The sequence below is a fragment of the Patiria miniata genome, unplaced genomic scaffold (assembly GCF_015706575.1).
Source record: "Patiria miniata isolate m_02_andy unplaced genomic scaffold, ASM1570657v1 HiC_scaffold_5, whole genome shotgun sequence".
NCBI lineage: Eukaryota > Metazoa > Echinodermata > Asteroidea > Valvatida > Asterinidae > Patiria > Patiria miniata.
This window is the reverse complement of record NW_024037072.1, coordinates 34761211-34771589: the sequence shown is the minus strand read 5'-3', so window position 1 is coordinate 34771589 and position 10379 is coordinate 34761211. Positions and strand designations below refer to the sequence as shown.

Below are 10379 nucleotides of genomic sequence, written 5' to 3'. Positions count from 1 at the left end.
TTAAAATTGTTGAACAAAATCATTGGAAATTTGTGAAATTTTGACTTGTTTTGACTTTAACCAAGGGGTATTTATGAATGGGAATAAATATGTGCTTGTCCGGTATTAAACAAGTACATGTATGATTCAAACCGGCTATATAGCAGGCATGCAACTGGGAATTTTGAAAAAACGAGGAAATTCCAAACCACACAAGACTTGGTACAGTGTTTTTCAATTTGTAATGGCATTCATGAGAAGTAAAAACAGAGGATATCACCGGAGTCGAGGAAAAGTTGCACGCCTGGCTAGGCAAAGGCCATTATCCTTGTCCAGGCACCTAGCTGGTTTTAAAGTACTTGTTTAACACCAGCCAAGCACATATTTAGTCCCTTACTAAAAACTCTATTTGAAGAGTCGGAGTACATTACACAGGAGAAATTCTGCTTAGTAATTCAGTGTGAGTGAACCAAAATTCTATATGTGCCAACTGACTCTTAGCACAATAGTCCACATGTTTACAATCCGTCATTTTGGCACAGTTTAACTTTTGAATTGACATTTCTGTACCAGTCTCCGTTCAGGTGTACATAGCACTGTGCGGACAACACAAGAAACCAAGTGAAAAACTTACGTGTATTGTGCGCAATAGTACGTGTGTGCAAGCAAATCTGTGAGGCATTTGCATAGCACGAAAATGACTTTCATGTCATTAAACATAGCTGCCAACATTTCAAAATCCCAATTAGTAATCAACCCGCGCGGTCATTTTCAACTTCTCGTTTTATCGAAAGCTTTACCAACATCGAGTACAGGTACATGGTTTACATGTACACATACATGTGCATACCCTTCTTGTTGTGAATAATAATGTACTGTAGGCCAAAAGATAATTTAAAAAAAAATAAAAAAAAATTAAAACAAAAAAAAAAATTCTTTTTTTTAAAATTAATTTTGTTTTAATGTCTGTATTTGTTTGTTGAAGTCAAATAAATAATAAAATCAATAACATGTGCGCATATTTTTTTGGAGATGCATGCTATCGATGTTGAGTTTCGAGTTCGTATCATGTTTTTACACACAATGATCTATGGCCACCGTATGCAATAGAAATATCCCGCCAACATACCTTGCAAACGCATGCTGATTTATCTTTTCTGTCCGTTGTGACAAACTCAAACTCTATTACCAATTATTCCAACCATACTCTTATTAAATTCCATGATTAAAATCTCGCACTGATGGGTCTCATCCCGGCAATAAGCGACTAAATCATAATGTGCTCACGATCGTCACTGAAAAGTACTCACATGCAGCACACACAACCACACATCCACGAGATGCACACAAATGACACACCATTGAAAAATATTTTTAGTCTGGTCCTCAAGTACTCCACTGCGCACACTGCATTGATGTCTATCAGGTGCTTGACTGCATTCTTATTAGACTTGTCACCAGTCCATCCATTATCGTGACATTTCGCCAGAAGTTTTCAGTCAAAAACGATACTTTACATTTTTTTTTTCGTTAGGTAGAAAATGGAAAATTCGTAATGTTTTAGTGGCAAATCGTATTTTCGTAATTTAACAAACAATTCGTAATAATTACGAAAAAATCGTACTAGTTGGCAGCTATGATTAAATAATAAGTGCATGAATACATCTTTGCAGATTTTGTTTTTACAGCTGAATGTACTTTAGCGTGAAGTCCAGTAGTATAATTATTCGCTGCTGTTTGTTGTCATCATACGGTTCTGTTAAAGTGTGCAAAAAGAGTAAGTTTGCGGTTTCACCAAGTGACAAAAACCACTTTTGTGAGTTTGTAAGGTTCTGAAAAGAACTGTCACAAACTCACAATTGAGATTTCTTGCTCAACACTTCACCATGCAAAAGTTTGACTGTTATCTGTCAAAGTGTCGTCGTTGCTTAAAAAATGCGGCCACTGTGGCAAACATCTCCCACTTTGGTGGATACTTTCAGGGAAGTGGTGGTATCGGAGCATTCAGAACGTACACGGCCATGTCGGCTCTGGGCGTAAACTCAAGATCGTAGCCAAAGGCGCGTGGGCCGACCACAGACAGCGCCCTCTGGCTGCGCAGCAATGGCGGTGAGGCCAGCACCAAGACTGCAACGCGCAGACCGTAACGGAGCTCCTCCGTGCTGATCGGATGACCCAGGTCGGCGTCAACGATACTGATGAGGTCAGGGGTCGTCGCTACGACCTGGAACAAAATTGAAAGGAGTCAAAGACCTGGACAAATCGTTTGGAAAATGTTGAAAAAATAAACATAAATTGCCTTGGTGCTCGATTTTTCAAAACTTAAAAATTTAACCCTTTTTAGTCAATGTAGCCCCCGTAGCGTGCGAAACCGCCCAAGCACTCTATGGTTTCATTGATTCTTCAGTGACTAAACACAATGTAATACAATGTAGTACAAGTGCATACCTGCAAACCTATCTGAATTTGATGGAATCATAACGAAAATACAAGCTGTATTCCGAATTACGAATTTATCGCCCTTTATTACGAATTTCATCAAAATCGTTTACATTGTCAATTAAATACCGTGATTTTATGAACCGTAACGCTGAAAAATCAGTTAGATATATAAGCCGTGTCCGAATTATCGACTACGGCTTGAAATTGCACACGAGTCTATGGGACGTGGCTGCAGCCACTACCATAGACACGTGTGTAATACCAAGCCGTAGCCAAGGAATTCTGACATTGATGTTACCACTAGGCACCAGCCTATTAGTATAAATACATGTGTGAAACGACTTGGAACCAGCGGGTGGGTCATACACTCGCTTTTTAAGATGGCGCCCAAAACTGCTTAACCAATTTGCTTAACAAACTGCTTAACCAATTTTAACAAATCTGGAAAAATGACACAACTCTGTTTTCTTTTTCCTCTCCGTTATTTCTTCTGCTTAGATCCAGAGGTATAACCAATGCAAGTCCTCACATGTTGACAGCAAGCCAACCACAGATCATTCACACCTCGTCCACTGTCTCATGCTAGGTGCTGAGTTGCAAGGACATGACAAAGACATTCCGTTTCTGCCCAACTTGTACCTAGAGACCTGATCTTAGTTGTCTTGTGATGGACTTGTGAATGGCTTAGTATTTTCCTTGTGATCGACTTGTGGTTGATTCTAGTGCTACTTTTAGTTCAGTGCTATGTTGTACCACCCAAAAGTGGCAGTTGTACTCGTACTCGATCTTGAGTACATTTTGTTGGTACTCGTACTCATGAGAATGTACTTGTACTCATACTCGTACTCACAAGAGAAAAAATGACCCATGCTCAGACTCATGACTAAGTACTCGTACTCTTACACATGTTCTCCCCCAACAATTTCAAAAAATGTTAGAGGTAAACGCAAGAAAAGCAGCAGTTTTCTACTGTTGGGAGGCTTCTGCATTTGTTTACCTAGTTTGACAGCAAAAAGCCCTTGGGATCATGTGACACATTGACATATGCTCCTACTCGTGGAAATTAGTACACGTACTTGTACTCAGACTCGTGCTTGTACTCTTACATTTGTAGGTATTATATTTTTTATTATTATTGTTGGTTTATTGAAATTGAACTTGTAGCCAATGGCTAAATTGCATCAATTTTTACAATAAAAAACAACATATAAACATTAAAAGACAGGGTACTCTTCTTCTTGTACTCGTAACAAAGTACTCATACTAATAGGTCTCGTTCAACTGACGTCATTTCCTACCGACCAGCCACGTACATCGGCATTTTGAGAGTGAACTTGCATAACGCACATCGGTTGCGTCGTATTTCGAACAAATTTCGAGCAACAAGCGCGCGTTTGGAACATTTCCAACACTGCGCAATGCGTGCTTGATTGCGTAAAATACACAGTTGCAGTTCTCCTGCAGAGATAGTCGTCATTTAGCGAGCCCTATACTCGTACTCATGGCAAAGTACTCACACTCATGGTAGTGTACTCTAATACAACACTGCCACCAACCTCGCTGTGGTCCTTGCTGATGCGTCTTGCCACCAGGTTCTCGTTCTGAAACTCAATCTCCAGCTCTTGGCCGTTGTACTCTGGCCCTGTTCCTTCCACTGTCAGCTTCCCACGGGCGAAACCACCTGTGATGACTCTCGACAAATCACAGATCTTTCGCGGACAAGAACACAAAAAAAGTGTGAAAATGACAGGAGAGGGATTTATGTTGAGGGCTCTATGGGTGCATTTGAGTAGCTCACCGGGATTGACTCGAGTTAGCCCCGTGTCGTTTGATTAGCTATGACGTCATTCTCGGGGCTCACCCGGGTCAGCCACCACAGACCCTGATCGTGGAGCAGAGTCAGTGGTGGAAATACGTCACATGCCGGACAGCGGAAACGTCAATTTGACCAAAAATCAACTTTATTGAAGGTCATTAATTATTAAGTTCATTGCGACTTTAGAGGCTCTAACTCCAGCCCAACTTTTTTTAGTTATATCATTGACTGAAAAGCAGTAAACCTCAAACTAAAACCCAGCACGAAACAGGCATTTTGTCAGTGGCTACGGCCGCGGCTACAGACATCACGTGAGGACTGTGATGGCCGTTGGATTGAGCATTTTGATTAGCCCGGCTGTCATGACTAACCCGTCTGCTTTTACCCGAGTCGATCCAGGAAAACCACACCAATGCTACTCTCGACTGAGCTATCTGGCCCTATGTTGGTGATTCCCCAGTTTGTCACTGCCTATGATCAAGGGTGCTTGATCAGTACACAAAACTCCATATATGCTATTTAGACAGGGATCTCAGCCAAAGTCAAGCATCATGCGAGCAACATAAGCAATTTTGCAAATGTAGGCAATAGCAAACAGGGATCAGTCTATTTCGTTGTTCAACTACAGATTTATTATATATGCACCTAGTCAGTTTCCATGTGTAATTTATTTCACAATATTTGCTTTTTTTCTTTATAAGCACTGACCTTGCCAGTGATCAGCAACTTGCCATTCTCATGCTTCAGGATGACCTCAATGGGCGATGACTTGTCTCTCTTGGCCTGCAAGACAGCACGGCCGAGCTGACAGGCTCGGCTGACTGAGTAGTGAATAGTGTGCTTCTTGACAACCTCTGGGCTGAGTGGGGCGATGGCCAGGGCGCCTTGGCAGCTGAGAGAAATGGAGATAGTCAAGAAATCGTCAGGAGCATGGCCTCCGTGCACGGACAGCACATGGACTCAGTGACTACTCCATGGGAGGGATGTATTGTGTGTGCACACTAGTTTGCGTGCGTATAGTGCGAAGTGCGCACAATTAATTTGATTCTGAGTGTGCATGAACCCATCTTCATGTAAAGGCCGGATGTATGGTAATATATGCGCTCAAGAGTCCTGCCTACATGTAACTCTGTTTGTATTCATTGATGGGGTGTTAAGATAATGTAACGAAAATTGACTGATAGTTGTAGTACATTCTACTACACTATCGGTCAATTTTTGCTACATTATCAGTTAGTGATACAGTATCGGTCAATTGTTGTTACATTATCGGTTGGTGATACGTTATCCGTTAGTTAAATTACTACATTATCAGTTGTAACAGAGGGTCCTCATTCACGGAGTGACCACTATAAGTGAAGCCATTTCTGACACTCCTCAGAATCTTTCCTCAAAGCTTTTGAGAAAGTTTTGCTACAGTTAGTTTCAAAAGATAGAATTGACATGGGGGAGATGTAAATTTTATCTTGGGTTTTGCCCTTCACCAACGTATTTTATAAACACTGTAAACTCAGTTTGGTTGCGGTACCCACTGCTACATCAGACTCGAACCGGCCAGCTAACCCCAGCATGAGCTCGGTGGTCGAGTGGTAAGACGTCTGCACTAGTAGGAGGTCGTGGGTTCGAGTCCCACCCGAGTAGGCTTGTAAGCCCTTGAACAACACGGAGAATACAATGTTTATGAAAATACATTGGCGAATGGCAAAACCCAATATGTGTTTCTGCTACGTACAGGATTAAAACCTTAGGCCCTCTAACTTTTGGGAGTCAGGTTGGCACAGTGGTAACTCTCCTAACTTTCCACCGCTATAGCCCAGGTTCGATTCCTGCCCGGACCACATGTGGATTGGGTTTTCCAGTCCCTACGTGATTCCGTGGGTTTTACCAAGAATATTCATCTGGGGTTTTCCCCCCACTTCTAAAACTGTATTTTCTTCTCACTGTCTTCTCTCTACAGGTTTCTTCAGGCTTGCGAACTACAGTGCTTAAGATGCTTTTGAACCCCTGGCTTTCATTACCAGAAAGAAATAAAACAACTAAAATCGAATAAAGTAGAAACAGAAACAAAGATAGGCAGACCAACAGACAATCATGAATGCAATCTGAACAATAGCAGAATGGAGGAGTGCATGAGGAAAACAGAGCATGTTGGGGTCATACCCCATATCAGCTGCAACGGCCCTGAAGTGGTTTTCCAAGTGCTTGTTGCTCTCGGCTGAAAACGTCACCGCTCTACGACCCTTGTCATCCACCAAGACACTCGGGCACAATGGATGACCATAGATGGAATGGATAACCATCTACGGGAGAGAGACACAACAAATGGCATATAAGTACTCAAACCAAGCCAAGCCAAGCCCCCCCCCCCCCAGTAATGGTGTGGGCCCGCTATTGCGAAAAATAATTACAGTTATGGAGCATGTAGATTTATTACAAAATTCAGCTTTGTTTTCTCCCAGTACATAAAATTGGCTGAAGCATGAACGCTTTAGTCACATCTATTACGATTACCTGAAGTTCTGGGAAGGCCCGTCCCATTCCATCACAGTCAACGACGGGTAAATCCAACATGGCCGCTGTTGCTAAGGGCTCCATGGCATTAGTGCCCCCTATCTCAACACTCATTAAGGCAACCACCTTACAGCCTATGAGATATATCAGAAAGAGCTGTAAATCGTATGCCCGATCAAGTGTTGTTGGGAAGATCCAAGGGGGTTTTGTTATCTTAAAGGTAGGGTAGATCATTTGTCATTTGTGCTCAAAATTTGAAGATGTGTGCTTAACAACTAACCTGATGACATATTAGCTCTGTGCAAGGGCGGATCCAGAACACAATTTTGGGGGGGCCAAAAAAATTTTTGGTCCCCCCAAAAAGTGGGTCTAAAAAATGACGGCGTGGGGTTCGGGGCCCGTTAGGGCCCCGAAAATTTTTTGGATTCTAGATGCTCTGTGGTGCGATCTGAGGCAATTTCTGACCACTTTAACCAATTTTTTTGAGGAAAAGATGGTGGTGTACTCATTGCCTGCCTTTATTGCGATGTCACATTAAAAAAAAAAAAATTGGTTTCGTTTTTGGGGGGGGGGGGGCCATGGCCCCCTTTGGCCCCCCCCTGGATCCGCCCTTGGCTCTGTGAATGTTGTTCCATGAAAACAATATTCCATGAAAACAATATTCTAGGATTTTAAGTTTCAATTCAAAAGTTGCCGAGACATGTTTTGAAAGTTACGCATGAAATCAGCGTCCGGGAAACGTACTCATTCAGCCGATTGCAGCTACGCGATGTCACGCACTGAACCGACCAATATTAGCAACTGCGCACACGTGTGCGTCAAGTCAACGCTTGCCTGCACCTAAGCACGGATTCGCCTCATTACAAACCAACTACTAACGGAAATTTCCAACATTGCGTCACTTGAAGCATCTTTGGAAATGGCCTTATTTTATTGTTTTCTTCAAAATGACTGCATGCCAGAAAGAATAATTTTACAGAGACTTTAGGGCCATCACTATCTTTAACATAATAATGATAAAAGTACAAATGAATTTGATGGAAATACCTTTTATTGTCCACCTGAACAGGTATTTTATCCTTTTTAGTCCCATTTTAAACCTTTTCAGCATCATAAATATGTCAACATATTAAAGAAATGGCACAATGAAAGACAATTGCACAGCGGGCTTACAGTAACATGTTTCACTGTTTGAAGCACCATTGGAAAGGATGAAAATTCATTTCTTATATAACTGGCATTTTCTCAGCAACCTGATGTGCTGTTTTCATGATTTTTTTTCTCAGTATTTGAAAGAAAAAGCTCTCAGCTTTTAATCTGATATCCAAAACATATAAATTCACAGATCACGTTTTTGCAATACGGTAATGTTTCAGGGTTGCATTTTTTGGGGTCACCCTGTATAACCAGCAATCTTTACTCTTCGGCATAACAGCCAGGGACAAACATACCTGCCGGGGGTGAGGGGGGAGTCGAACCACTCCCCACCTTTGGAAAGTCATCAACATAAACCACACCATTGTCTCTCTTCACTTGAACACCATCTGGGGATCATGTAAACGAAACAATCATCCAGATTACACGAATAATACTCATTCACAACAGGTTTATGTACCCAATATACATCTACAGGGTGAGTAAAAAAATGAAACCCAAATGTTTTAGTGAAGTTCTGCTTGTAGCACTTTCAAAATCTAGGATATGAAAGCCCAATTCATAAGCTTTCTTTTAGTACAAAAATCATTCAAATCACTCCTGTACTTTTCAAGTTACGGAATTTTAAACACAACCGCCGTTTTAAAGTTCTGTCCGCAGATTACAAAAAAAGTTGTGCATTCTTTCAGCAAACAAAAACAATTCACACACATCCCTATGTGATTTGTTTTCGTTTTGCTGAAAGAACACTGAACTCTTTTGTGATCCGTGGACAGAACCTTAAAACGGCGGTCAGTGTTGTAGTCGAGGCCACAACCTCCGAGGCCGAGTCCAAGGCAGAGGCCACAACCTCCGAGGCCAAGGCCGAGGCCGAGGCCACAACCGCGAGGCCAAGGCCAAGGCCGAGGCCAGCTATCAAAACACGTAATAAAATATAAATCACTAAAACAAGGCTAAGATTATGTTGGAGTTTTAACATCTTTTTAGTTGAATTCACTGAGTTTTGGAGTGCCTGGCTTGCAAATTTACAGCTTGCAATGGGTTTCCTCTTGTAGGGAGTCCGGCGAATTTTATTTTTTAAAGAAAGAAATCTCAAGTTTTGTATCACTGAAAGCAAATTACACAACAAAATCAATGGCGTTTGAATCAGGCTCATATAGGTGTTTGCCCTTTGGAGATACAACAATTTAAATGACCAAATTTTGAGTTTCTATTCTGTAAGATTTACATCATTTACTTTTAGCATGTTTTATAAATCTTATTTTCAAAACCTATCAAAATGCTGAATATCATAGGAATCCCCATTAAATAAACAACAACTTGATTTTTAAATCAGGTTTTTACCACTCATAACCAAAAAGTTACGACCCCCCCCCCCCCCCCGACCTTCGCACTGTCAAGGTGCGCGCCGAGCAAACACCGCGATGCGACCAGACAATGCCAGACGGCCCGCCATTACGCACGGGCAAAGCATAGTTCCAATCCCACTCCACACAACGGGATAAGTGTCCACGCATTATCACTGTTAATACCGCGGTACCAGACAAAGTCTGGCAATGGCCAATCCCGCTCCAAACAACACGGCAACACGGAACATGCGTGCATGATATCGCTCAGTTCATCAAAATGACCATGAATTCTCGGATCATCCAATTTGAATCCAATGGCTTCAAAGAATTTTAAGATCACGGCAAGAGGTAGGGAGTCCAGAGGTTTTGGCCGTATATCTGTAACCACGCAAATTTAGTCAATTTCAAACCGTGCTTATACATGTAGTAAGTATCAACATGGCTCTAAAAATACAGAAAAGTATCCTGGTTCCACGAGGAATACTGACTCCTATTATTAAAACATTCATTCAGAACTTTGCATTCATTTGGATGGAAAAACGAATTCTGAAATCGCGCTTTCCATATCGACCATTTGCGCCAAACATTACCGTGTGAGCCGGAACTTTCATTTAAATCACCGTGTAAAAATAAAATCTACTTGATAAATCGTAATTGTTTTTATCATATCTTTATGTGAAAAAAAATGGTACGGACTAGTACACTCGATCGTACCCAGAAAGTTCAGACTTTTACTGAAACAGTGGCCTATAAAAAGAAATGATTAAGCTTGCCGCACGTTGCCGCAAATCATTTTTAAAGGTCGGGGTACAGAGGCGAAACGAGAAAATTTTGTACAACACTGCAACCAGACTAGTCTACTACCACATGACTTGTACGCCAATGGGATTGGTGCCAGACTTATGTAGTCTGGCACGCGGTAACAGATATAACGCTTGCACGCACGTGGAAAGCTGAAGCGCAGGATAGGCGAAGATGCTACGTACGTGAGTACATTCAATCCAACCATTTCCAGTTCATTTGTGCGTACATTGTATATGCGTTCGTTTCACGGAACCCACTGCGGCAGAATATCGAGGGTTTGATACAGTAAAAAAAAAAAAATCAATTAGAATAGAAAACACATC

General features: G+C 41.6%; 1 pseudogene; it reads right to left on the bottom strand.

Annotated features, from left to right (window-relative positions):
- Positions 1 to 1608: 1608 nt before the first annotated feature.
- LOC119741406 overlaps positions 1609 to 10379 on the bottom strand; it is a 32284-nt pseudogene continuing 23513 nt past the window's right edge.